The sequence below is a fragment of the Passer domesticus genome, chromosome 13 (assembly GCF_036417665.1).
Source record: "Passer domesticus isolate bPasDom1 chromosome 13, bPasDom1.hap1, whole genome shotgun sequence".
Lineage (NCBI taxonomy): Eukaryota > Metazoa > Chordata > Aves > Passeriformes > Passeridae > Passer > Passer domesticus.
This window is the reverse complement of record NC_087486.1, coordinates 2923710-2948122: the sequence shown is the minus strand read 5'-3', so window position 1 is coordinate 2948122 and position 24413 is coordinate 2923710.

Here is a 24413-nt window from a genome sequence, read left to right as displayed (position 1 = left end):
TGGTCAGGCCACCCTGAGAATTCACTAATAACTTAGAAAATGGAGTGATGTCTGCTCCACCTCCTCATTTTGATGCTTTCCTAAAGAAGACAAGCATATAAAGCTGCTCAAAAGGTGACAGTTCCTGCCACGGGCTTTTTCTTCCAAAATGAAAATGGCCACAATAATAATCTTTTATCTGCTCACTTCCCCACTTTACCAGTCTGGAAGTTGTGACAAATTTCAGCCCAGTTATTTACAGCCTGTGAAAACCGTGTGCAACAATTGTGTGATACCTCCACGGAAAGTGACAGTAACTTCAACTACAAGTTTATAAACAATTCAAAACCAGAAAAAAAGTAGCAACATTTTCTAGTCAAGCAACCGGATTTGCTGTAAAATAAACGTAAATTATGGAGATGCTGAAAATGAACATGTATTAGTATTTTACCACCACTTGATAACAGAGTTAACAAGCGACAAAAGTTCAGCTAAAATAGTGCTTTTTAAATATACTTGCAAGATACTCCTTCATTTTGCTTTCAGGCACTTACAAAAACAATCCCCCACAAACCCAGCAGTTATTCCTGCAGATTTCAGCGTGTGCTCTGCAAACAAGAAATAATTATAGCTGAGCACTGAAAGAGCTGAGGTTTTTTAGTCACCTCATTTTCACATCTCATTTGGGACTCGTTCTACCCCGTGCTGCCAAAGTCTTGCAGAGAGCATCCCCCAAAGGCATAAAACTCTCAGCATTTGCAGAAGGAATAATTTTCCTTTGAACAAAGGGAGCAGCAGCTCCTGGAGCTGCCTGGTGCAATCCCATTCCATGGCTGGCATTCACTCCCTTCACGTCTCCCTTGCACTGTTACAAATCTGCCAGTTAAAAACTCTGTGCAACTCCAGAACGTATTGTCTGGAATGAAACAACCAATTATTTCTTCAGGTTTTGTGGCATAATATCCTAGGAAACCAGCAATTACAGAATCAAAGTGGCATCAAATGGCGTAGCAAGGAGTGAGCATGTATTATTCTTTAAATAGCAGTTACATGAACTCATAATAAACGGGTATTAAGTGCTAAATGTATGATAAGTAATTTTTGACAATGTAATTATCCAAACAATACAGGGGAAAAGTTGTGAGATGGAATTGTCAAATTCTCTTGTACAAGTGCTGTGTGAAATTACAATTATTGAACAGTGGCTTCCAGTCATGACCACTTTGGGAATAAAGCAGTGTGTGTTTGTGTGTGCAAGCAGCAGGTTTTTCTGGATTCCCAGCATCTCCCTCCTGGAAAATGGCACCCACTGGTTTGATCTTTGCTGAGGTTAAGACTTTAAATTGCTCAAAATAAGTGGAAGGGAGCAGGATGCCATTTTAACCTCTGAATGTGTTATGTAGCTCCTTTCCAAGAAATCTCAGAATGAAGATTAAAGGTTTGTAAAGGGGGTGGACTTCCAGAATTCCTGGTTAGAAGTTTTCAGCTTCTCTTGCAGGGTTGCACAGTCGTTATAGCAACAGGCTTGAAACTTGAGGAATTTCCAGAGGAGGCACATCCCAGTGTGGAATAATGGGATGCTGCTGGCAGGATAACACATTCAGTTCCTTCAGAATCCTCTTTTTGTCTCAGGAGGAGCTGGGCCACGTGCCCAGCTGGGCAGCAGACACAGCCATCACCAGCACCAGACAATTCCATGTGACAGCAATCTCAGCCTCCATCCGAGGAGAATCTTCCACCAGAACAAAGGAAATTTCTTTATACCAGAAAGAATTTCTCTGGGTCAGAAAGACCTTTGAATATTGCTCAGCTTGGTTACCTGGGACCCAAAAATCTGTGTCATGTCCCTGCTGAACTCCCCAGAAACAGCTCAATGCTCTTGTTACTCCTTTGTCTCCCAGGCTTCACCTTTCTCTGCATAATTTCTCTTTTTCCCTGCTGCTTCCTTTTAGGTGGGAATTACTCCAGGGCAGCTGGACCAAATATAAACCAATGGCCAGAGAAAAACCAGGCAGTGAACCCACAAGAAGTTCATAAAAACAGAACAAAACTCGTTGCAGGATAAGTCTGTGCCTTTAACGTGAACATTGTTTATTATTCACTAAGAGACGTAAAACAAAATTCTCTTTTGGGAAAGCTTTTTTCAGTTCAAATCAAAAGTTGCTGCTGCCAAATTTGCTGAGGGGAAAAAAAAGGAATGAGAAAGGAGTTTTAGCTTCCAGCAAACATCTTTTTTGGACTCACTCCAAGAATCCAAGTGATAAGAAGTCACTTCTGTTCTGCACGTTGCCATTTCCAGCTGTGGAGCCATGCAGTTCAGAAATCCAGATCTGAGCACTGTCCTCCTCCTCCAGAGAAGATTGACAGCTTTATCTTGGACTGGGAGTCTCTTCAAAAGATGCTTTTTAAAAATAATTATTTAAAAAATTTGTTGTCTGAATTAATTAGGAGTTCAGGAGAAAAGACTAACATATTTGGAGAAATAACAGAAACTTTAATTCAGTTCTCTTTTTTTTCCTTCAATAACATCTGGCACCATATGTTAAAACAGTTTGCTCTTCTTTGTTGATCAAAAATGAAATTTTATGATTAATTTTCAGATTCACACGACTGAGGGATCTGAATAATGAGCTTCCCACATTTTCTCTCCATCTCCAAACCTTCATGCCCATACTCAGATCCTGGTAGATCAGCATCTACTTTAAGTTGATGCTTCTCAAAGGACATTTCATTGTATCACAGCTGAGATGTATTGCCCCTCATGATGGATATTTAGGAAAGATTAATTTCACCTTAAATTGAAGTAATTTTCAAAAGGACCTGTGAGGCACAAGAACATAAATTCTAATGAAATTCCTTCAAATTTGCAGGGTGGAAAAATTCTCTCATTATTTCTCTCGCACTGTTGTTGTAGTCCAGCTGTGCTGGGAGGTTCTGAAGTGGAGAGCTTTGTCATGAAATGCCAGGGAAAATGGAATTAAATAGGGACATTTCTCCCAGGAAAGAGAGGAGAACCAGCTGGAGCCACGGAACAGCTGAGCCACAGCTTTGACCGAGGTCGAGTGAAGCAGGACTTGGCACCACCGAGGCTGGGTCCCAGCTGCCCCTCAGATTATTTACAATTCTCTCATCTTTGGTCCCTGCCAGGTTGCTTTTGTTGCTTCACACCATGGGTGAAGCTGTGAGTTTATATCCCAGCCATCCAACCATCCTCACGTGGGGAGGGGAATGGGGGAGAATCGTTTGGTTGCAGGGGATGTGCTGGGGGGAAGTTTGGGCTGTTCTTAGTTCAGCTCAGAATTTTGTGTGCTATTTTGTGGATGATTTTAAGACCTGCATCTGCAGGAGATTGTCTTGGATCTCTCTGGCTGCTGTGGCACCTACAGAGACATGGGAAAAGAAGAGAGCTCCAACTCTCTCTGGATTTCCAAATAATTAACAGCAGTTCAGTCCAAACCCAGCAGGCAGGAGCACACTGGGGCTCCTGTGTCACACAACTGGGTTTGTGCAAGGGCAGAAGTGCAGAATGGAGGAACCCTTGTAACAGCAATTTCCAGTGTTTATACCAGCCCCAAAACACTGGGAAAATACAAAGGGAATGATCTGCAAGGCTCTGTGAGTTAAGGGAGGCAGAGGTTCCTCTTGGGGTGGGATGTCTTGTGGTGATCCTCCCATATGTGAGGACACAAGGCTTGACTCCATTTTCCTCAGAAGGCTGATTTATTATGTTATATATTATATTAAAATACTACATTAAAACTATACTAAAAGTACAGAGAAAGAGGAAGGATCAGAGGGTTACAAAGAACAAGAATAGAATAGAATAGAATAGAATTATAACAAAATCCTGTGACTGCTCACAGCCTTGGCACAGGTGGCTGTGTTGGTCACTAACTGAAAACAATCCACATGGACCAATGGGAGATGCACCCGTTGCATTCCACAGCAGCAGATAGTTATTGTTTACATTTCTTTCCTGAGGCTCTCGGCTCCTCAGGACGGGAGAAATCCTAGCAGAGGATTTTTCATAAAATATCATAGTTTCAGGGATGTTTCATTTCCTCTCTTGCACAAAGAGGGGTGAGGCCCCTCCTGGGAGCCCAGAGGAGGCAGGACTGGAGCTCCCTGTGCTCCCAGGGCAGGTGCTGAGCCCCATTCCCAGGTGGAACACCCAGGCACCCCCAGGAGCTGTCAGGAGGTGTCTGTGGTGTGTGGGCTCACACAACCACCCCCAGAAGGAAAGGGAGCTTTCCTTCCCCCAGCACTGGCTTTTCAGGGAGGGCTTTTTCCAGATTCCAAGCCCAGAGCTCTCCTGAGCTCTGCCAGGTGCCTCGGCCCCGTGGGAAGCCTTGGGGTGAGCCCCAGCCCCACAGCTCTGCCCGGGGCTGTGGCAGCAGGGCAGCCAAGCCTTGCACGATGCCAGCCTCTTCTCCCCAGCCCTGGCACGCCTGGCACTGGGACTGGGCAGGCTGGGAGGGATTTCTCAGAGGGAGCTCTCAGAGCTGTCAGTGCATGCGCTCATTACGGATGTCAGAGACAGCAAACAAATCACAGTGATTGGAGGTAACTGATGCAATTAATTACCCACATGGCAGGCACTTTCTCTGGCAAATCCTGTCACCCTGTCCGCTGAAAGTAACACAGATATGTATTCCTTGCGTACATTTCTTGCTGTTGCAAAAATAAAGATGTTTTCACAGCAGGTGTTGTGAATGAAAAGGGGAAGAAAACACAAAACATCTGGAGGAAGGCTTCAAACATTGCATAACTGTGTATATTTGTGTACAGAACCAATTCTTCTAATAACTGATGCAAGAAAACACATTCTTTGTGCTGTTTAAATGGGATTTTACAGGCTTCTCAGGACCTCTCAAACCAAGACATAAATATGCCACCATGTGTCAAGTGTTATTAAGCTTTCAGTGACAGCAGCGTGAACCTTACAAGCTGCAAATGTGACAAAGAACAGATTTCACTGCACATCAGATCTGCATCTTAATCACAGAACTCTTCTCCCAGATGCTTTAGCAGGAGAGCAGCTTCCCCACATTGTTTGTCAAGTATTTACAGCTCCTGAAGGCGTCCCCTGCTCCCCAGGGAAGGAATAAATCTTCCCCAGAGCACTACACCAAAACAATGAAGGAAGAAATGTGGCTTTACACCTGCCAGCATTTCCTCCAGCAGGTTAGAGTGTGCCTTCATGAGAATGATATATTATAAATATTCACCTAGAAGAGAGTGATTTCTAACCACTAAAGGATGGTCCTCTTGGGCCATTATATAAGTATGGAGTCACTCCTTTGACTTAAAAATGCAAGAAACTTCCAATAAATACTTGGCAAAGGTTGTTGCTGTTGTTCATGAATTGCCCATTAATAATTTTTCTACAGCAAAAAAAACCCCAAAAACCCAAAGTTGAGAATTATCCACAGTTTCAAAGACATGAACCTTTTGGTTCAGTGGTTACATTGCTGTAAATGGCAAAACAGCAGAAAAGCTCTGTTAACACAAACAGAAGGTTTAAGGTTTATGGATTTCCACATCCACATTCAGACACACAATTTATGTTTATGGGCCTTGATATAATAAGCTACTTGCAAAACTCCAGCAGTCTTTTTTTCTGGTGCTGTATCCATGTGAATAAATAGAGAAAAAGGAGATCTGCACTAAACTAATGAACCCTTTGGATTACAGCTGCTGTTTAAATGAAGCTCAAATGCCTTATAAATACCACCTACAAACCAAACATTATTATTTCTATTCACATAGGAGAGGGGGTTGTGAAAGAATATGGGATAAAATAAACCTCAGCTATGGAACTGAATGAGAATCAGGTTTGCAGAAAATATTCCCACAGAATTGCTCATGGAACTGTGTTCTCTGGTAAACACCAGCTTGGTTCTTTAGCAGCTCCAAAGTTTCCAAGGAATTAATCTGAATTTGCCCCAAAACTTTTATCACAGAATCCTCTATTAAATGGGAAAAGTGATTTGTTTTCCTTCAAGTGACCTTTTGCAAGGAAAAGGTTCAGTCTGTTTCTCCTCATTCTCTGGGAGGAACACTTTCCTCCCATTCAGTGCAAAATCAATACAAACCTCATTTAAAAGCCATTACAGTCCCTGAAGAGACTTCCCCCGCACTAATGGGCTGGAATCAAGGCCCTGGGTGTGTTACACACTTCAGGCTGCCCCCCTGCCTTTTCTCCCTCTTAAACTCTCCCTCAACTCGTGATTTGGAATCAAACGCAGGCACAAGACTCATTTAACAATTTTTAGCATTAAGCTCCTCAATTGCATTTCTCAGAGGGAACAACATCAGAAATGTTTCCCTCAAGTGATTACAGAGTCTAAATATTCTGCAAGCTGTGGGCTGAGCAGTGGTTAAGTGAGAAGTGGCTAATTTACTTTGGTGCTTACCAAGTATTTCCTACTTTTTACAGTCAAACCACAACAGTGCACAGATAATCGTGCTGCCACATTGCTACAGAGATCAAACATCTCAAATTAACCTTTTAAAATGGGTGTGTAGAAACAGCTGTTATCTGGAAAGCACAGCTCGCATCTCCTTTTGTCACAGTTTATGGGTTTTAATTCAGTTCTTAATTCCTTATTATTGCACCCCTTATCTGAATGGCTGAAAGTTATTCTTACCATTTATTTCTGCTGATTATAATGCAGCTCCACATTCATGGAATTATTGAATAATTTGTGTTGGAAGAGGTGTTAAAGATCATCTCATTGCACTCCCTGCCCCTTCCACTGTCCCAGGCTGCTCCAAGCCCATCCAGCCTGGCCTTGGGCTCTTCCAGGGATCCAGGGGCAGCCACAGCTGCTCTGGGCACCTGTGCCAGGGCCTGCTCCACCCTGACAGAAAGACTTTTTCCTAAATAATTTCTTCCTAAAAAAATTCCATGCCATAAGAAATCTGAGTTTATCATGCAGTCTCACTCGCAGGCATTTATTTACTTGGAGCACATCCTCTCAATAACAATATCTATATTTTTGTCACACTCATTTTTCAAACATTTCTATTTGCCCATTCCTTTTATTATCCAACCCAACTGATTCTGTGTGGTTTGGTTTCCAGTGGGGTTCAGAGGCACAGCAGCAAAATGTCATCACACCCAGGCAAGCCAGGTCAACTTTTGGACCCCATGACATTATTTTCTACCCCTCTCTCATACCACTTCTAGTTGTATGGATATTTCACCTTCAAGGAGAGCCATTATTTTAGACAAGTATTGATTTTCCCAGCTCCTGTCTTATCCATCTTCTGCTGTTGGACATTTTTCTTTTGTCAAATGTTTGTTAAGCAGCAGAAGACATGATTTAATTTTGAAGCAGCATATGTTTGAGTACACAGTGTTTTCATAACTTCTCTGACTGGTGTTGATTGACTTATTTGCTGTTTGTGCCGGTGTATTAATCTGATTCCTCGTGGATGATCTCATTAGAACATGACAGCAATCTGTGGTGCAGAATCATCTCCACAGCTCAGCTCACATTCCCATTATAGCTTTCAAACTTCTGTTGCTTTACTGCATTATCTGAATTTTCCTGTGTTCTCCTATTAGCTCTTCACCAAGTTAGCCTACAATGATAAAGCTAATTTTGGTAGCAAAATGCAGAGTGCATTTCTTGGCAGCCCCTGGTCTGTGGGAGGTGTTTGGTTTCATTGAACCTGAACATTCTAACAAAGCCATCTCACCTCACTGGCAATGCAAAATAAAATGCAGCAACATTTTTCCCGTGGATCTTTTTTTCCTGAGTTGCTTTTTAAAATTAAATACAAAGGATCAGATGCTGATTTTGGTTTTGTTTGGGAAAATTGCAGAAAAACTCCAGAGAATTTAGAGAATTTATCACACTGTAAATGGAAGCAGTCTGGCTGGGAAGATAGCAATAACTCTAAGAAAATATTTTGCCAGAGGTTTTCAGCCAAAACTGACTTTCCATTGTTACTGAAACAGCTTTATGCAAATTGTAAAGTTCTATTTACTAAATAACCTCTCCTCAAGCAGAATTTAAAGGGATCTGCCTGGCTGCAAGGGACTGCTCAATTCCCAGCAGACTGCACTTTGCATTTGTATTCATGGGCAGAAACTTCAGCTGCTCCAGCCTGGAGAATGAATGCTTTATGATGATGTTATGGATTATATATTGTCTGAGAAATCTCTAATAAGCAGCCAAGTTTAACGAGTGTCCATCAGTCACATCTCTGCCAGTGACCTCCATTAAATCTTTCTGGAGTCAGAAGAAATAAGTAAAGGAGGATTTCAGCCAGAAATTTTTCAAAGAACTGTCTTGGGACCTCCTTTTCCCATTTTGCCTTCTTCTGCTTGCAGTCTGTGGGTTGCATTCTTTTAAATCAAAAGGAACTTCAGTCATAGCTCAAACTGTCTTAAAATGCTGCTCCCAACTACACAGAATGTGAATAAAACACAGCAGAATGTGAATAAAACTCACACCAGAATGTGAATAAAATTCACACCAGAATCTGAGCAAAACTCACAGGACTTTTGAAAGTAACAATTTTCGAGAGAACAGTCCCTTGATGACCAACTTACAGAAAAGTAAAAAAAAAAATAAAGGGTTTTAGCTGAGTCCCACACTGAGTTTCCTGATGTATCTTTACCAGGCACTGTATGTGTCCGTCCATCCATCCATCCATCCATCCATCCATCCATCCATCCATCCATCCATCCATCCCCTGTTTTGGATCCAGCAATTCCCACTTGCTGGTGGTGAAATGGAATCAGGCCAGCAGCTCTTCCTCACATGAGAATATCTAGGCCAAAATTGTCATTCTTGAATTTTTCATTCAATGCCAAAACTGCACTTGAGAACAGTTATTGTGTGAATCATTAGTTGTGCTTTTTTTTTTTTTATGAGAAGATTTTTAGAGCAAAATTGTTGGTCCTACAGCCTGTGGCTTCTAATTACTTTATTTTCACTTCAGAATTTTTTTTCCTTAGAAACCCCTATATCCCCTTTGTCTTGAAAACTGAAATCCTGTGAAAAATCAGTGGTGAACAAGTCTTTGACAGAGGGGAACTAGAAAGAGGGCTTCAGGGGAAAAATAATATTAGCTGCAGAAGTGTTTATCTCACAGCTTTGTGTATTTAAGCAGACAGACGTGGTTTATGCTTGTGAAAATGCAAAGCTGCTCCTGCTTTGAAGCTGAAGGGCCCTTGGCCTTTACTTCTCTTCCTCTGACACGCTATGTTAAAGGTTTTAGGTTTATTAAGAGATTTCAAGCGGATTTTGGACCAGCATGTGCTGGGGATATGGTGGTGATGGTTGTGGCCCTGCCTGGCTGGAATGTCCTGGCTGGGCTGGAATCACTGAGTTCCATGGCACAGGGGGTCCCTTGGAGGGACAGGGTGTGGAAAAGCCCTGCCTGACCCACTCTGTGTCACTTTTCCTACCTACACCTCTCAGTTCCATGGAAATTTCCAGAAATCATCACCAAATGACAGCGGGTCCTGGAGGTGCTGCACTCCAGGTTGAGCAAAAGGAATTCTGATGTGAATATTTTCGTGGAAGACTTCTGGATTGAGCTGGAAATTTTTAATTTGTTCTTCTGAAGCACCAAATCTCTGTATTTTTGAGCTCTGTTTATGTGGTGTGGCACAGCACAGCATCCTCAGCAGTGCAAGGCTGAACCTGGATCAGCTCCTCTGCCCCACTATGGACGTGCTCCAGTGGACAGATCTGGGCAGAGAAACACAACTTTCTGTTTTTCTTCAGCATTCCTGCTTTGGGGCATCCACAGTTCTCTCTTGTCCTGCTGTCTTGGCCTCACTCTTCTTATCATCCTAAAATGAGTAAAAAATAGAAGTGGGAGCAGAAAGCAGCACGGAAAAAGCTAAATTTTGGGTTATTGTTTTTGCTGTGTTTTCAGAAATTCTTGCTTAATTTTCTTGTAGAAAAGCCCTTTCTTAAAGAATCAGCCTCGCACACAAAGCCCTCAACCTGTGATTTGTCCCATACTGAGCTGGTTTGATAAAGACTCAACAAAAAGATGCATTCACCATTATAAACACACTGATTTCAAGGCCCAATAAAGCCAGCAGAGAGTGGGAAGGAGACCCATCTCTCACTTTCTCTGTAGGCTTTCCAGTGACAGGCTCTTGCTGGTTATTTGACAGAAGCCATCAGCAGGCATCCTTGGAGGTGAGCATTTAATGTAGGATTCATTTTAGCATTTGATTCAGTGGCAATTATTCCTTGAACATTATCAGTGAAATGACACTAATGCACTCTGCGTTCTGCTGCTTTCAGAGATCACACCTGGTGCCAAAAAGGGAGAAAGGAAGCACTGGAGCAAGAGAAACCAACTTATATTCAGTTAAAATTTATTTATAGGCTGGTGTTTCTGAAACAGATCCTATCTTTTTTCCTTTAGTGCATATATTTTATATATTTATCTCTCACACTTGTGAATTGTAGGACATCTCATGCCTGGAAATTCAGCTTTTGAGGAGACCAGGGTTGGCAGATGAAACCCGAACCACACAAAAATGTTTCTCATCTGCCTCATGCTGATGAACCTATGAACCAAACATGTCCAAACTGTGTCCTCTCCCCAAAACCAGGACCATCATATTGAACCAGACTCATATTTCTGGTTTATTATGCAGAACCTAACAAAAGAAGAGCCACTAAATTTGTAACAGAATCTTCATATTCAGGTACACCCATAAAAAAGTAAAGAGTGGGAAAACTGGCTGGAAGACTCCTGGAAAGGAAAGGAAGTTGTGGAGATGCTGGATCTAGAAAAGGTGTGACTGGAGGAGAACAGGCTGTCTTCGAAATCACTTCTAGCTGGGAAAATGGGCAGACTAGCTGGGTTTACCAGTTTGTTTTGAGCCAATCCCTCCACTCAGGGACTACATCTGCCTGAGGTTCATTTGTGCATCGTGAGCAGGTTGCATTTCTCAAAAGAGCAAAGTTGGGCATCAGCTTGAAATTTTGGAGGTTGCCATGGTTTCAATATTTTTATCTTCTCTTCAAGTCATTAAGATTACATTGGCACTTTCATAACAATCACACCTGAAAAATGGGACTTTCTTGCTCGTAGGAGTCAGAGGTTTAGAACACGCACGTGGAGTTGTGCAGATATTGCAGCCCTGTGCAAAACTGGTCACAAAATAGGCAAAGAGTGACAATTCTGAGCCAACAGGGCGTAATTCCTAGAGGGTCCATGAGTCAATACAAAAAAGAGATTAGATTAAGTTTATAATGTAAGAGAAAAGTGGAGCATTCTGTGAACTTTTCAAAGCCTGAGCCTGAGCAGGGAAAGCCACTGAAAAAAAATTATTCCAATTAGCGAAGTCATTAGCCAGGAACAGAAAATGACTCAGAGAAAGTGTCAGTGGGTTGAGTAGAGAGCTGGCCTCTCTCTTTGGAGAGAGACAGCTCAACCTTCTGGAGCCTGATCTGCCTCATCCAGCATCAGCATCTTTGCTGAAACACATCTCCCGCGCCCAAATGTTCCAAGAACGAGTTTTTATTCCTGTGGGATTCAAGACTCACAGCAAAGCACACTCTGTTCTATTCAGGCACAGCCAGCTCTGGCCAGATCTTCTAAAGGGCCTGGAGTTAATTGCAGAGTCTCTGCAGACACCAGTCCTGATTTTTCTGCCTGGGTGAAGTTTTGTTTATCCTATAAATTAAAACTTTGAGTGAAGGAGCTGAGTTGCTCTTGGAGGAGCTGGGGCTGGGTGGAGGAGCTGAGCTGCTCTTGGAAGAGCACAGGGAAGGAACTGGGGTCGGGTGAAGGTGTCTGAAGGAGCTGAGCTGCTCTTGGAGGAGCACAGGGAAGGAACTGGGGCTGGGTGAAGTGGCTGTGGCAGCGCCAAGCAGGGACTCATGTGAGATGCTCCTCCCTGGCACAGCAGCCCTGTCCTGCCTGCAGGAGCTCAGAGCAGGGTGGAAACCTTTCCAGGGCCTCTGTAAGGTGAAAGATTTGCTTTCAGCACTGTCTGGGACTCCTCAGTCATGTTGTGGGTCTTGTTCTGCTGAGATGTTTTTGCTCAGTCAGGGAGGAGCGCTCCTGTCTGAGAGCTTTCTGCCAGAGGAGTTGTGAGAGCTCTGCTGAAGACAGAGTAAGTAGAAAAACCTGGGAAATTGAAAGGGAATACACTCATCCTTTAGCATGGCAGTGGGAAAAAACCCACTCTGGCTGCAGTGTTAAATGTGGGTGGAATCAAACCCACCCTCCATGGGGTGGAATCAAACCCCACCTTTGGAGCAGAGGAATCACACACACACACTTGCCTTTACACTGGGATGGGTTTTTATCTGGAATCTATATCTGTGCTTTTATTGAAATTCAGGATACTTGAAGTATCTTTCTTTTGATCAGCTCCCCTTTCAACCAAAATCTGAGAGGCTGAGATGCAAGACCTTTACACCTGAGGTGTTTGCATGTAGCTTTCAAACTATTGTTACATTTCTGGCTGTCTTTTTCCTCTCTCTCTTTTTCCTCCTCCCCAGAAGCCCAGTTATTCAGCAGTTAAAGAAAACCCTTTTAGTTAGCCACTAAAAATCCCTTATCTGTCTCACTGCTGTTTTATAATGCTCGTTTACTCCAGAACTCAACAAAATGGAGCCTCAAATCACTGGCTGAACAGAAAATAACCCTGAACCTTTCAAACCACAGCTCCATACTTTAAACCATCACTGCTTCAGGAGCTGGACACCTTCCAAAAAGAGCTGATGTGTTCTTCCTTTTGGCTCTCCATGAGGATATAGGAATTTTTCAGGTGTTTAATCCCAAGAAAGCCATGATGCAAAGCTTATATTCACAACCCTTCTGGGGAAAAAAAAATGGGAGTCCTCATGAGCTCTTCCCTGGAGCTCCTGGGTTCTGCCAGCTCATGAGCTTTGCTGACTGATCCTTCGTTCCCGTGGAGTGCACTCATCATGTCGAATCAATATCTTGGAGAGAAAGGAGGTCTTGGGGTTAAACAAGGTCCCAACAAACAGAACACGTTAAAAATGCAACGTGTGGAGCTTCAGTCTCAGCTGAGCTTCCAAAGGGAAAAAAATGTCAGGACTTGGAGTTTCAGGCAAAACAAGGGGAAGGTTTTTTTTGGCAAGCAGGCCAAGAGTTTTTTCCTTTCTCAGGAGCTCTCAGTTCATCCTCAGGGTACAGTGAGTTGCTATTAATAAATTAGGTGGCTACAAATGTGTGAATAATTGAGGTAAGGTCTGCAGGCCACGCAGAGGCAAAGGCCCCTTTTCAGAGAGGGGGGGAAGAGTTTCTGAGAGATGTTTTAATGCAGTGTCCTCAGTAATTTCACCAAAGCACAACACAGGAGGACAGATTCCTTCAGTCAGTGCTGGCTAGGAACCCAATAATTCCCTATTTCTCACATTAACACCACCTAGATTTATCTTCAGAGTGCTTTTGTCATCGGCCATTGGTCTCTCTAAGGTGACAAACTCTTTATCCTGGCTATAAAAGCTGCCTGCTGCCAGGTATATCCCAGGGACACAATAACTTTGTGCTGTGGCTGTACAACAGGGACATTACATCCCACTGCTGGCACCTCTCAGCTCTAAAGCAGCCCAGAGCCAGATAAATGATGGCAGTGACTTAGCCTTGACATTTTTCTTTTCATTTAACAATCATGACACATAAGAATGTTTCTGCTGTAACATTTAAGTCAAGTGAAAAGCACATTTTAAATGTCTGATACAAAAGTTTTTTTGGAGAAAGATATGATTATTAATGTTTTAAAAGAACAACTTTTCCTGAGGAGACATGAAGCAGAAATCAGAGAGAAGGTCAGCAGTCCAGATTTGCAAAGTGGGAGGGATATCAGCCTCCTTTGCCCCTTGGCCATTTGCAATTCCAGCACTGAGTCCTTCTAGGGAGCCTGACACAATCCTTATTCTCCTTTCTTCTAACCCAGACATATCATTGCTCCATTAACACCACTTCTATCTGTGCCATCCAAGCAGACCACATTTACTACAGAAATGACAATAAATACATAAATAAATCTGTGGTGGTGAGGGAAACCCTTCCTTGATGTGACCCAGGTAAGAGCAGAGGGAATTGGAGCATCCCTTTGCACCAGGCTGTGAGAAGGGAGCCCGTGGCCAGGCTGATGGCACAAACCTTGCTCCCAGAATCCAGCAGATCCCTAATTTTATGCACTTTCAGCCACTCTGGAGTTTGACAAACTGCCTGGGACAGAGGGACACAAAACCTGGGACACAAAACCTGCCAAAGGCTTGAACACCCAGGTGCTGGCATGGAACCCAACCCACCTTCACCTGCCTCCTGTGCTTTGTGTTGTCCTGAATGTGCTGGCCCCAGGATTGAGTTTCAAGCCCTGTTTGTATTTCCAGAGCAGTCCAAGGAAGACTGGATGGCCTTGGTGTGCCACTGGATGCCTTGGTGTGCTGCTGTCACACTGCACTCCTGAAATGTCTGTTTGAATTTGAGCTGCTGTTCAAGCTGAGGATTTCACTTAATGGTTCCATTGATAAATTATGCTCTCAGGCTCTGACAGGACTCCAGAGAAGACATCTCTACACTGGGGCTTCTTGGACCTGGGAGAGTGGTTGAATAGATAAAGGCCCAAAATGACAGGTAAGTATTGAGGATTCATGGATATAATAAAGCATAATTGTCCTAAATCACCTGCCTGGAGATACTGAAAGAGAGGAGAGAGCAAACAGCAGTAAGATCAGTAATTTCAAGTCCACAGTTTGTCACCTGAGGGAAAGAGGTGGATAGAACAGGCAAGACTATTCCAGGGGCTGTACATAATCCTAGCTCAGTTTTCAGAATTCACTGTCAGCTCTGATGGTTCCAGCACTGTTTTGATGCCTCAGATTTTAGCTTTGATATTTTTCAGACATGTGTAATCCTGTAATTCTTTAGTGTATAACTCTAAACTCCATGTACAGTGGGAGCTGCTGCTTTTCCCAGTTTGGACAGACACAACAATTCCTCTCCAGGCCTGGGAACCAAGGACACCTCACTGCCTCAGGGCCCAGAGACAGAAACAAAGTTGGGGAGGAGCAAACTTGGGGTAAATTACTTCATTACCTGAAGCTGGAACTGGGGGATTAACCCCCAAGATGCAAATGGCCCAAACTTATAAAAGTGTGAAACCTGTGACCCATCATCCAATTTTGGTGTAGACCCTGGGGACTTTGTCTGTCTCAAATGTACCTGAAGGCCCTTCAATAAATAGAAATGCTTTTTATTATCTTAATTTTTTCTGGCCTCTCTTTTTAGGTAGTCCAAAAAAAGCATCAGTTTGTCCGGAGAAGCTGCTGAGGAGAGAGAGGAATACAAATAGCTAGAAAGAGCTGGAGAGAGTTTTCCACATCCCTGTCCTCTGGCAGGGTGTGTGTCCCTCAGTGTCCTTTAACCTCAGTGTCCAGCTGGGGACAGGGTGCTGTTTCCATGGTTTAGGGTTTTGGGTTGAGCAGCACCCTCCACAGCACTCTGAGGTTATCGTTTGGGGTTTTTTTCCCAGAAGGAAATAGCTTCAGCTTGTTCTGGGACATGGCATTTGTTCTTAGAAAAATGTCTTTGTACATTTTTCAATTAAATAATTATGCAGGCATTTATTCTGGTAATTCACTGGGATTGCCAAATGCCCCTCTGTCAAATTCCCAGCCCTGTGCTAAGAAGTGTGAGCATTTTCAGGAGTCACAACTAGAGATTTAAATAAAGGATGAGACCTCTGCTGGCCTTTTGCACAGAGGCAGAAGTTCAGCAGCTGACTCCTGCACTGAATTCATTCCCTGCTGCTCAGGATCTGTCATTCCTCATCCATCTGGGATTTCTGGTCTGCTTGGACTCACACAGACCTTCCAAGGCAGTTGCACAAAAGCACCTTCAGTCTGTCCCACACAAACCCTGAGCAAATACTTCTGGGTTTACAAAATATTTCTGCAAGCAAGGTTTAAATCTCACTTATTTTCTCCTTTCTAAAGAACTCCACATATTAAAGGAAGCCTGCAAGTTTTTAGTGGGAAAAAAATACAGGTTCCTTGTGTCCTAGTGGTGCCATAGGACAATATTCATGGACCATGACCTCTTCCATCTATAAACTGCTTTATTTTTAAGTTCTGTCAGTGCTGGTGATGGTGAGGCCAAGGATGTCACAGCTGGACCAGTTTAAGAGGTTTTTCTGTGTGTCCCATCTTCTCTCTGCCCTCAGCTCTGAGGTCCCAGCCTGGAACCACAGATGATCTTGGTGAGCTCCTTCACAGAGTTAAAGCAGGGGAAATTATCTTTCTTCTCAAAGAGAATGACCTGCTCTTACTAATGTCCAAAATTTATGTCCCTTTACCAGTGCAAAAGAAACGCTGGACGTGTGCATGTAGGATGGGAAGTCTGAGAGGAAAATATGTCTTTCAAGAGCAGCCAGAAATTATATTGCCTTAATGGGGAATTTAAATATTCTTGAAGAAAGAATAAGAATAATAATAATGAAATATAATTTTAAATTTTTTGGCTCGTCCATGAGATCTAGATCTGTGGTAGCTAAAATTCCCAGGTGCTTCCTTGTCCAAATATTTGGCCATGTCCTGATCTTCTGGGTATCAAACAGCAGAAAAGCTCAGGTGAATGAATCCCCATCCCATATTAACCAGCAGACCCACTGCAGTGCTCTCAGCTTGTAAAATCTTGTAACAAAAAGGAAAAATAAAGGCTGTGCCTTCTGCCAAGAATATAGGAGATATAAACTTCACATCTTGTGGATTATTAACACAGAGAAGTCAAACATAGGAGACTACATAGAAAGCAGAGAAATTAATTCTGTTGCTGGAATCTGATGGAAGAGCTGCCTGAAAAAATAGGGGGAAAAATAAGAGAGATTTATGCAAATCCCTGAGTTTTTAGAGCCATTTCACAGTCAGTGCTGTCTTCATGCTTCATCCTGTGAGCTCCTGACGTAAGGAATTGTGAGGCAGAGCACTGGTGTGTGCTCGGAAATGACTGGAAAAACAAATACATACATTGCTCTGCAGGAGCACTCAGGGAAGAACAATTAAATAGATCTTAATTTAGAGGCTGCCTTCACCAGTCTAATTCTGGTGAGTAACAAAATTCAATTGAAATTTAATCAGCAGATTGAGCATTGCTAACACTTCAGAGTTAATTAGGGTAATAATTACTGAAGAAACGGATTTGCTGCATTGAGGAGAAGTTGCTATGGTGTTGCCATATATGTTTGAGAAAGCAATTAAAAGCCATCCTCTGGTATTGACAGAATAGCCACAGATGAAAAGTTAAATGGGCAAAGCAGCAGAACGTGGGAGCAATTCCAGTGCCACCCCAGCTCTGCTCTTCCATCCTTCCTCTTTTTCTCTTCAAATCAGTCCCAGGTGCTGATGAGGCCTCAGACTCCTGAGAGCTGAGGGTGGAGGATTTAATTATCCTCTGGTTTTGACTGTCAGGGAGATGGCAGGGTTGGGGATGAGGAGATTTGTAAGGAAGAAAGAAAAATGTCTTTAGAAGGAGATGGCAGCAGCAAGGTCTGGTCACTCGCTCGTGGAGGTGCAGGAGACTCTAGAGAACCTGGATACCATTTTTCTCTTGTGTCAAAAATGGTCTGGAATCCATTTCAGACCAGAACAGATTTTAAATAAAAATGACCAGCAGGCAATGATGAGGTGAGGAGATGTCTGAGAGAGAAGCTGGCACACAACCAGGGTGTTGGACAGCACTGAGAAGCCAAAGAGGGTTTAAAGGGAGGGGGTTTGGTAGGTGAATTCTCCAATGGTCTCCCTGAGATCCTGATCCTCTGCAGGGCTGGGAACTGCCTTGGAGCACAGCAAGCTGAGTTTCCAGGACGTGGAGGACGGATGGAGAGACTGGCAGGAGCAAGGACTTTGTATTTAGTTGCACCAAGACATCAGAGGCTGAGTGGGGGGATTAGCAATGGCCACAGTGACAAGGGTGGAGAGCATTTATGAGAGTTGTATGACAGGAATAGAGGGAATGGCTCCAAACTGACACAGAGGAGGGTTAGACTGGGTATTAGGAAGGAACTGTTCCCCAGAGCAGCTGTGGCTGTCCCTGGTTCCCTGGAGGTGCCCAAGGCCAGGCTGGATGGGGTTTGGAGCAGCCTGGGACAGTGGAAGGTGTCCCTGCCATGGCAGGGGCTGGAAAGAGATGATCTTTGAGGTCACTTCCAACTCAAAATATTCTGGGATCCTGTGGTATTTCCTGTGTGGACACACCCCACACAAACACACTTTTAGCAGAGCTGGGTCTACTTCACCTTCAACACAGCCCCGTTGTTAGAAACCAGGGAGTGTCAGAAGGAATATTATGATTGGAAAAAGAACAATTTCAGCTCCAATCTGTCCCCCCAGGTATCTCCATGCTGTGCCTGGAGCTGCTGTGAGGGAAACAAGGAGCTGAAACCAAACTTGTAATTACTCCTCCCTCCACCCTCACACTGACTTCTACACCCAAAGCAAGGGAGAAAGAACAGAGAATTTGCAAGATGAGAATGAGACACCTCTCTGATTCTTAAAATATCTGTCCTGTTCTGCCTGATTTCATTGCTGTGACATTGGGGAAGGAAGGGTCTCCCCACAGAGGGACTGGACCAAATTTTCCTGCGCAGTTGTTAAGATATTTCAACAGAGAGAGGAACATGTAAGTCTATAATTTGTGAAGCTCAAAATTTTAAGAGAAAATTATTTTCTTAAAATGGCAAGCAAGACAAAAGGGCTTTTCTTAGCACAGTGTCTCAGTATCTAACTTGTAGAATTTTTCTCTCCTTTTTAGCACAGCATCTCAGTAACTTTTAGAATTTTTCTCTGCTGACAATGAGCCACTGTAGGAAATAGCTGCAGACTCAGCTGAAGGATGTGATTCCTGGTGTTTATAGAGTGTAGCCCCTTGGATGTGTATTTGCTACAAATAATTTTTTTCTGTGTTTCTTTTCAAGAGTAACTACAACAGCAGATCCTGTACACAGTGGAAATGCAGAAATGCATAATGCAGTGGCAGAAAATCAAGTGGAAAAAGGGTTTGTGCTATCAAATCTCATGGCAATGTGTAGAAGAATGAATTATATTTTAACAAAATGAAGAATTCATGTAAAATGATAATGTTTTGTGTTTTCTTCCTAAGTGTGAAACAAAGTGTGAGACCTTCATGAAATTTTCATGAAGTTTCTTTTTGCAAGGCCTGTGTACAGAAATTCAACCGTCAGCTCAAGCTTAAATTTCTAAATCTTGCTTTCATTTATATGAAAGAAAAATCTCCGTGCAAACTCCTTGTAATGATTCTGATAAAAATGGGGTGGTTTTGCTTTTGTTTCAGCTTCATCTAAGTAATAATTAAATATTTATTCCTATCTCTTTCTCCTAGTGTTTAAGCATTGCTGCTGTTCAAATTATTCTAAAGGATGAAAAGTCCTAAATCCTCCAAATTAAAGCAGACAGTAAAGCTGTCCAAACCCCAAATTATTTATAAGATCAGGACAACAGCTGATAAATTCTGGTGAGATAAATTGCTTTTCCCCTAATAAACTAGATTTTAAGGAAACAATACACAATTAGTTTTCCCAAGTTGGAAGATGAGAACAACCTGTAATTCTGCAGTGCTGGGAGGAGAATGAGGAATGTTCCGAACCCCCAAGGCAGCAGCCTTTCCCTCCATCCCCACCCTGTCCCGGCCTCTCTGCCTGCCCTGGGAATTCTCTCATCCCTTTTGAGCTTTACAACGTCACCCTCTAGTGGAAATCCAGGTGTCTTCTTCCCCCAAATCCACCTCGGATGTACAGGAATGTTCTGCTCCGTTCAAAATTCTGCTCCATTAAAAGGTAACAGTTTTATGGGGGAAAATTAAATACAGAGAATCGCCGTGGCCGAGTTTTTCTTGTTCATTTTCCTTTTGCCACACTGTGGAGGTTTGAGGTATTTGGTGAGAACTTGCTGAGAAACTAAAGAGAAAATACAGGAAGAACAGAAATAATACAAAAGGACAGCCTGAAGAACAGCACAGAGCAGGGCAGCATCACTTCTTAAAGCCAGATTAAACTTCCAGGTGGCTTTGCTGAACAAGAATTCCCAAATGGAGATCTGGGAGTCAGCAAAGACCCTTGGTGCCCTCCGGATCAGAGCCAGTGTCCCCTCCACTCCTCTGGTTGGTGGCAGGGCCCAGCATCACCCAGAGCACAGCAGAAGGGCTTTGAAGAGATTTTTTTGGGCTCCCACTGAGGAATCATTCCCATGGGATCCAAACCCAGGGCTGGAGGCAAATCCCACCACTGCACCTAAAGGGAAGGGAGGGATGAGGATATAAAAGAGCTGCTGCTGGATTTGAAGCTTTCTTTAATCCCACGTGTTTGGCAGAGATTGCTGCAGCTAAACTGGGGGACTTTTCCAGACACAACAACATCTTCCACTCCTTTCCCCGCTGGCTGTTCTGCTAAACATGTAGAATAGTGAATTAACAGACTCCTGGAGAGCTGAGAGGACTTTTAAATAAACTTTGAGTGCTTGATTTAAAAGGATCCACAGATGCATGATTGCTTTCTATTATATATTTCCATGGATATTCTTTCCTGAGTCATTTTCTGGTTTGCTTTCAATGAGTGTATTTTTCTGTTCAGCTCTCTATTGCTGTCCTTCTGATGGAACACTTTGGGACCTGCTACTTGAAGATCTGCTCCGTGAGAAGGGAGCAGCAGCTCTACAAAGGAACTTTGCACCTGCAGTCTCCTTAAAAGGGTTTTTGCTGTTGTTTGGGGTTGGTATGTTTGGGATTTTAGAGCGTTGCTGTGATTTTTGAACGCCTTCTCAGGCAGCAGATTGAATGGTTTTCCTCTAGGTGCTGATAAACTGTCGACGTTCAGGTGAAAAGAACCCAAATTGCTGCCAGCTCCAAGGTGTCGAGTTTGAAAGGCACATTCGGAAATGGAACAAGTGCTGAGCACAGCTCGCTCTCCCTGCCGAGAGCTGAGCAACACAACAACCACTGCCACCCCCTTTGGGGCAGGGACAAAGGAACAATCCTGTTCTCTCACACCCACCAGTGCCACCCCCTGGGGCATCCTCCCGTGTCCCTGGGAAGGGATGGAACTGGGGACTGGGGTGGGAATTGGGATGGAGAAGGGAACTGGGATGGGAATTGGGATGGAGCTGGGAACTGGGGTGGAAACTGGGAATTGGGGTGGAGCTGGGAGCTGGGATGAAGCTGGGAGTTGGGATGGGAACTGGGATGGAGCTGGGAACTGGGATGGAAGCTGGGAACTGGGATGGAAGCTGGGAACTGGGATGGGAAGCTGGGAACTGGGATGGGAGCTGGCTAGAGGGCAGCAGAGCCCCAGGCAGCAGCATCGTCCTGGGGACACCATTCCCGAGGGACAGTTCAGCTGCTAGAGGGACAAATAACAGGAAACCTGAACTGAAATTTGATACTTTTGGGAATGCAAAACACAGGGGCAAGGAATAGCTGGATGTGGACTAGTCTGGTTTGATGTAAATTCCCAGCTCTCACCGGGTTATTGCTGACAGCGAGGTGAAGAAGTTGTGTGGTAGCAAAGGAAGGAAAACCAAAGGAAAATTTCTTTATATCAGAAATTATGTTTTACTTGTGCTTCTACATGACGAATCTCATTTAAAATTTTCATGGAAAAGTACACTAATGGAGGATATCCTTGGGCTGACAGCCACAGCCAGGCAGAATAAAGCAAATTGCTGCAGGTGGGAGCCCAGGCCCTGGCTCAGTGTCCCTGGTGAGACAGGGGAGAGAATGGGAATGGTGGCAGTGAGAAAACCTGTGGGTGGAGACAGAGACAGTTTAATGAGTGATGCAAACAAAGCAGGGAATCCATTCCCCCCTCCCATGGGCTGCAGTGCTCAGTTACCCCCAGGAAAGCCGGGCTCCATCATCTGACAGTGGCTTGGGAAGGAAAATGCCCTCACTCCTCCTTCCCCAGCGTTATCCACTGGGCATGATGCCAGCCTGGGGTATCCCTGGGGTCACTTGGGGTCAGCTGTCCCAGCTGTGTCCCCTCCCAAGCTTTGTGCACCCCCATCCCTGCTGGTGGGGAGCAGGAAAGGCTCTGGCTCTGTGCGAGCCCCGCTCAGCAGTAACCAAACACTCCCTGTGCTTCCCACACTCCTGCCAGCACAAATCCAATCCCTGTACAAGCCTCCGAGAAGAAAATTAACTCTTCCAGCCAAAACCAGAGCACAGCCTCCATGGGAAGCACCTGGATCCCTTCCCATCCCAGTTCCCAGCAGACTCTGACGCGCTGAGCTCCTGGCGAGAGAGTCGGGGATCTGCAATGAGGCATGATCTGTTCAGCAGGGAAAATGAACCTACCAGGCCTAAAATTGCAGCTCTAATCCTCTGTGGAACCAGGTTAGCCCAGCAAATTAATTCTGGTCCACTCTTGTTTGTTCCCGTGGAGAATGAATCACTTGGTAAAGATCTGTGTGAATGAGGAGCTAAAAGAAGGCATTTCACACCCTGGTGTAAGAAGGACTTCATTTAATTTTGTTATACTGCAGTATCTGACAAGAAAGGAAGGAAAATCTTGCTGAAATTTCCAAAATCCTCAAAGTACTGATTAAATATCTGGGAAATTAAGGAGTTATATTCTGAGTGTGAAATTAATCACTCTGTTATCAAGTGCACACAGATTTCAGAAGCCCCAACAGGTGATTCAGACTTGTGGTGGTGACAGAAGATTTAATGAAGGGCTGAAGAACACTGCTTAAGAGCAGAATTGATTTTTAAGATTTGCATTAATCCATTTTATATGGATTAAGCCCATATATTTTTATGATCCCATTGATATGCAGGTTGCAGTTGTGTTGATGAAGGAATGAAAATGTAAGGGAAAAAGAGAGGTGTGATTTCAGGGAGAAACACCTTTTATTAGATCAAAGATGGAACCTTGGAGGCACAGCAGCTCCTCTTTAAATACCCAGTTCTTGCTGGTTCTTAAGTATTTCAGTGTATTAACACCAGCAGCTCTTTCTCTGTGCATAACCTCAGCTTTTCCTGCTGCATTTCTTCCCTGCCTGTGCTGTCCATGTCTGCAACACACAAATTCCCTGGTGGTTAAAGTGGAGAATTTCCTCCTAAACAAACTGGTCTGTCCCTGAAAATTCACCCATGTGCCCCTGCCTTTATGGGAAACACCACATGAAAAACACTTTTGCTCTTCTTTAGACTCTGTGTGTGTTGACATGCATTTTTAGATGCTGGTGCTGAAGTATTTAAATTTAAAAAAAATGTGAAGAGAGACATACTGACTGACTGGTCAATAATCACAATTTTAAAAAAGGACAATTCTGGTGAAACAAGCCAGAAAAACCACCCATCTCTGAGTTCTCTCAGATCTCAAGTACTTTTAGGATTATGTTTCTGACAAGTGAAAGCAAGAATATTTATGCAATTTGGCAATCTTGTAATGCAACCAGCTGGGAAATCTGTGGGGCTACTGCCGATTTCATACACAGCTCCCAAACCCAGCAGAGGATAAAAGGCAAGGAGTGTTCAGAACAGCCTGGGACACTGACAGGATTTAGCCTCCCTCAGTACAGACAGGATTTAGCCCTGTAGGCTCCAGGCTCATTGCTGACACCCTGAGGATTAAAAAAAAAATTAAAAAAAAAAAAAATCTGCTTTGTTATTTTTACAGCACCATTTTTTGCCAAGTGTTTAATCCATTAGACCCTGATTTTCTCCTTATGGAGCTTAAAACTTAGAGTTTGCTAAAGATAAGGCCAGTAAAGATGTTTGAAGTTAGTATTTGAATAAATGAAAAACTGTAGAATTCCTCACTGGGTATTCCTACTGGGAATGGTATTTGTCACTGGAAATAATCAAACTGAACCATTTTAATCAAAGATTAGAAACAGGTGATGTAACACCAACACTGGGAGCCAAATCTTGTCTTGGGTGAAGATTTTTGGGGTTTAGCTCAGTGCTCCTAAACCAAGTGAAGGGGGATGCATCTGACACCATTTTCAAACACTTTGAGATCCAATTTAATACCAATCAAGTCACTGGGAGCAAAAGTGAGAGGCTGAATATTTAGAAGGAGAATTATTGAAGGAGAAGTTGAATTATTGAAGGAGAGATTGAATATTCAGCACAGACCTTGCTACTTTGAGAACTGCCCATTCATCTAAAATCAGTGTAAAAACAGTGAGTCCACTGGTAAAGTTGTTTGCTTTGGATTAACCCTGGAATAACTCTACAGGAAGCAACAGAGTGGTACTGATATTAAAAAGGGACAAGAGATGGGGATCACACTGAGTGTGATCTGCTTGAGATACTCTCCTACCCTTCTATCTGTAAACAGGATAATCTGTGTATTTTTGTGAAGGAAATTACAAAGATTTAAATGTTTTGTGTGCAATTAATTATGAACATAATAATCATCAATATCAAACAACACTAGCCTTACA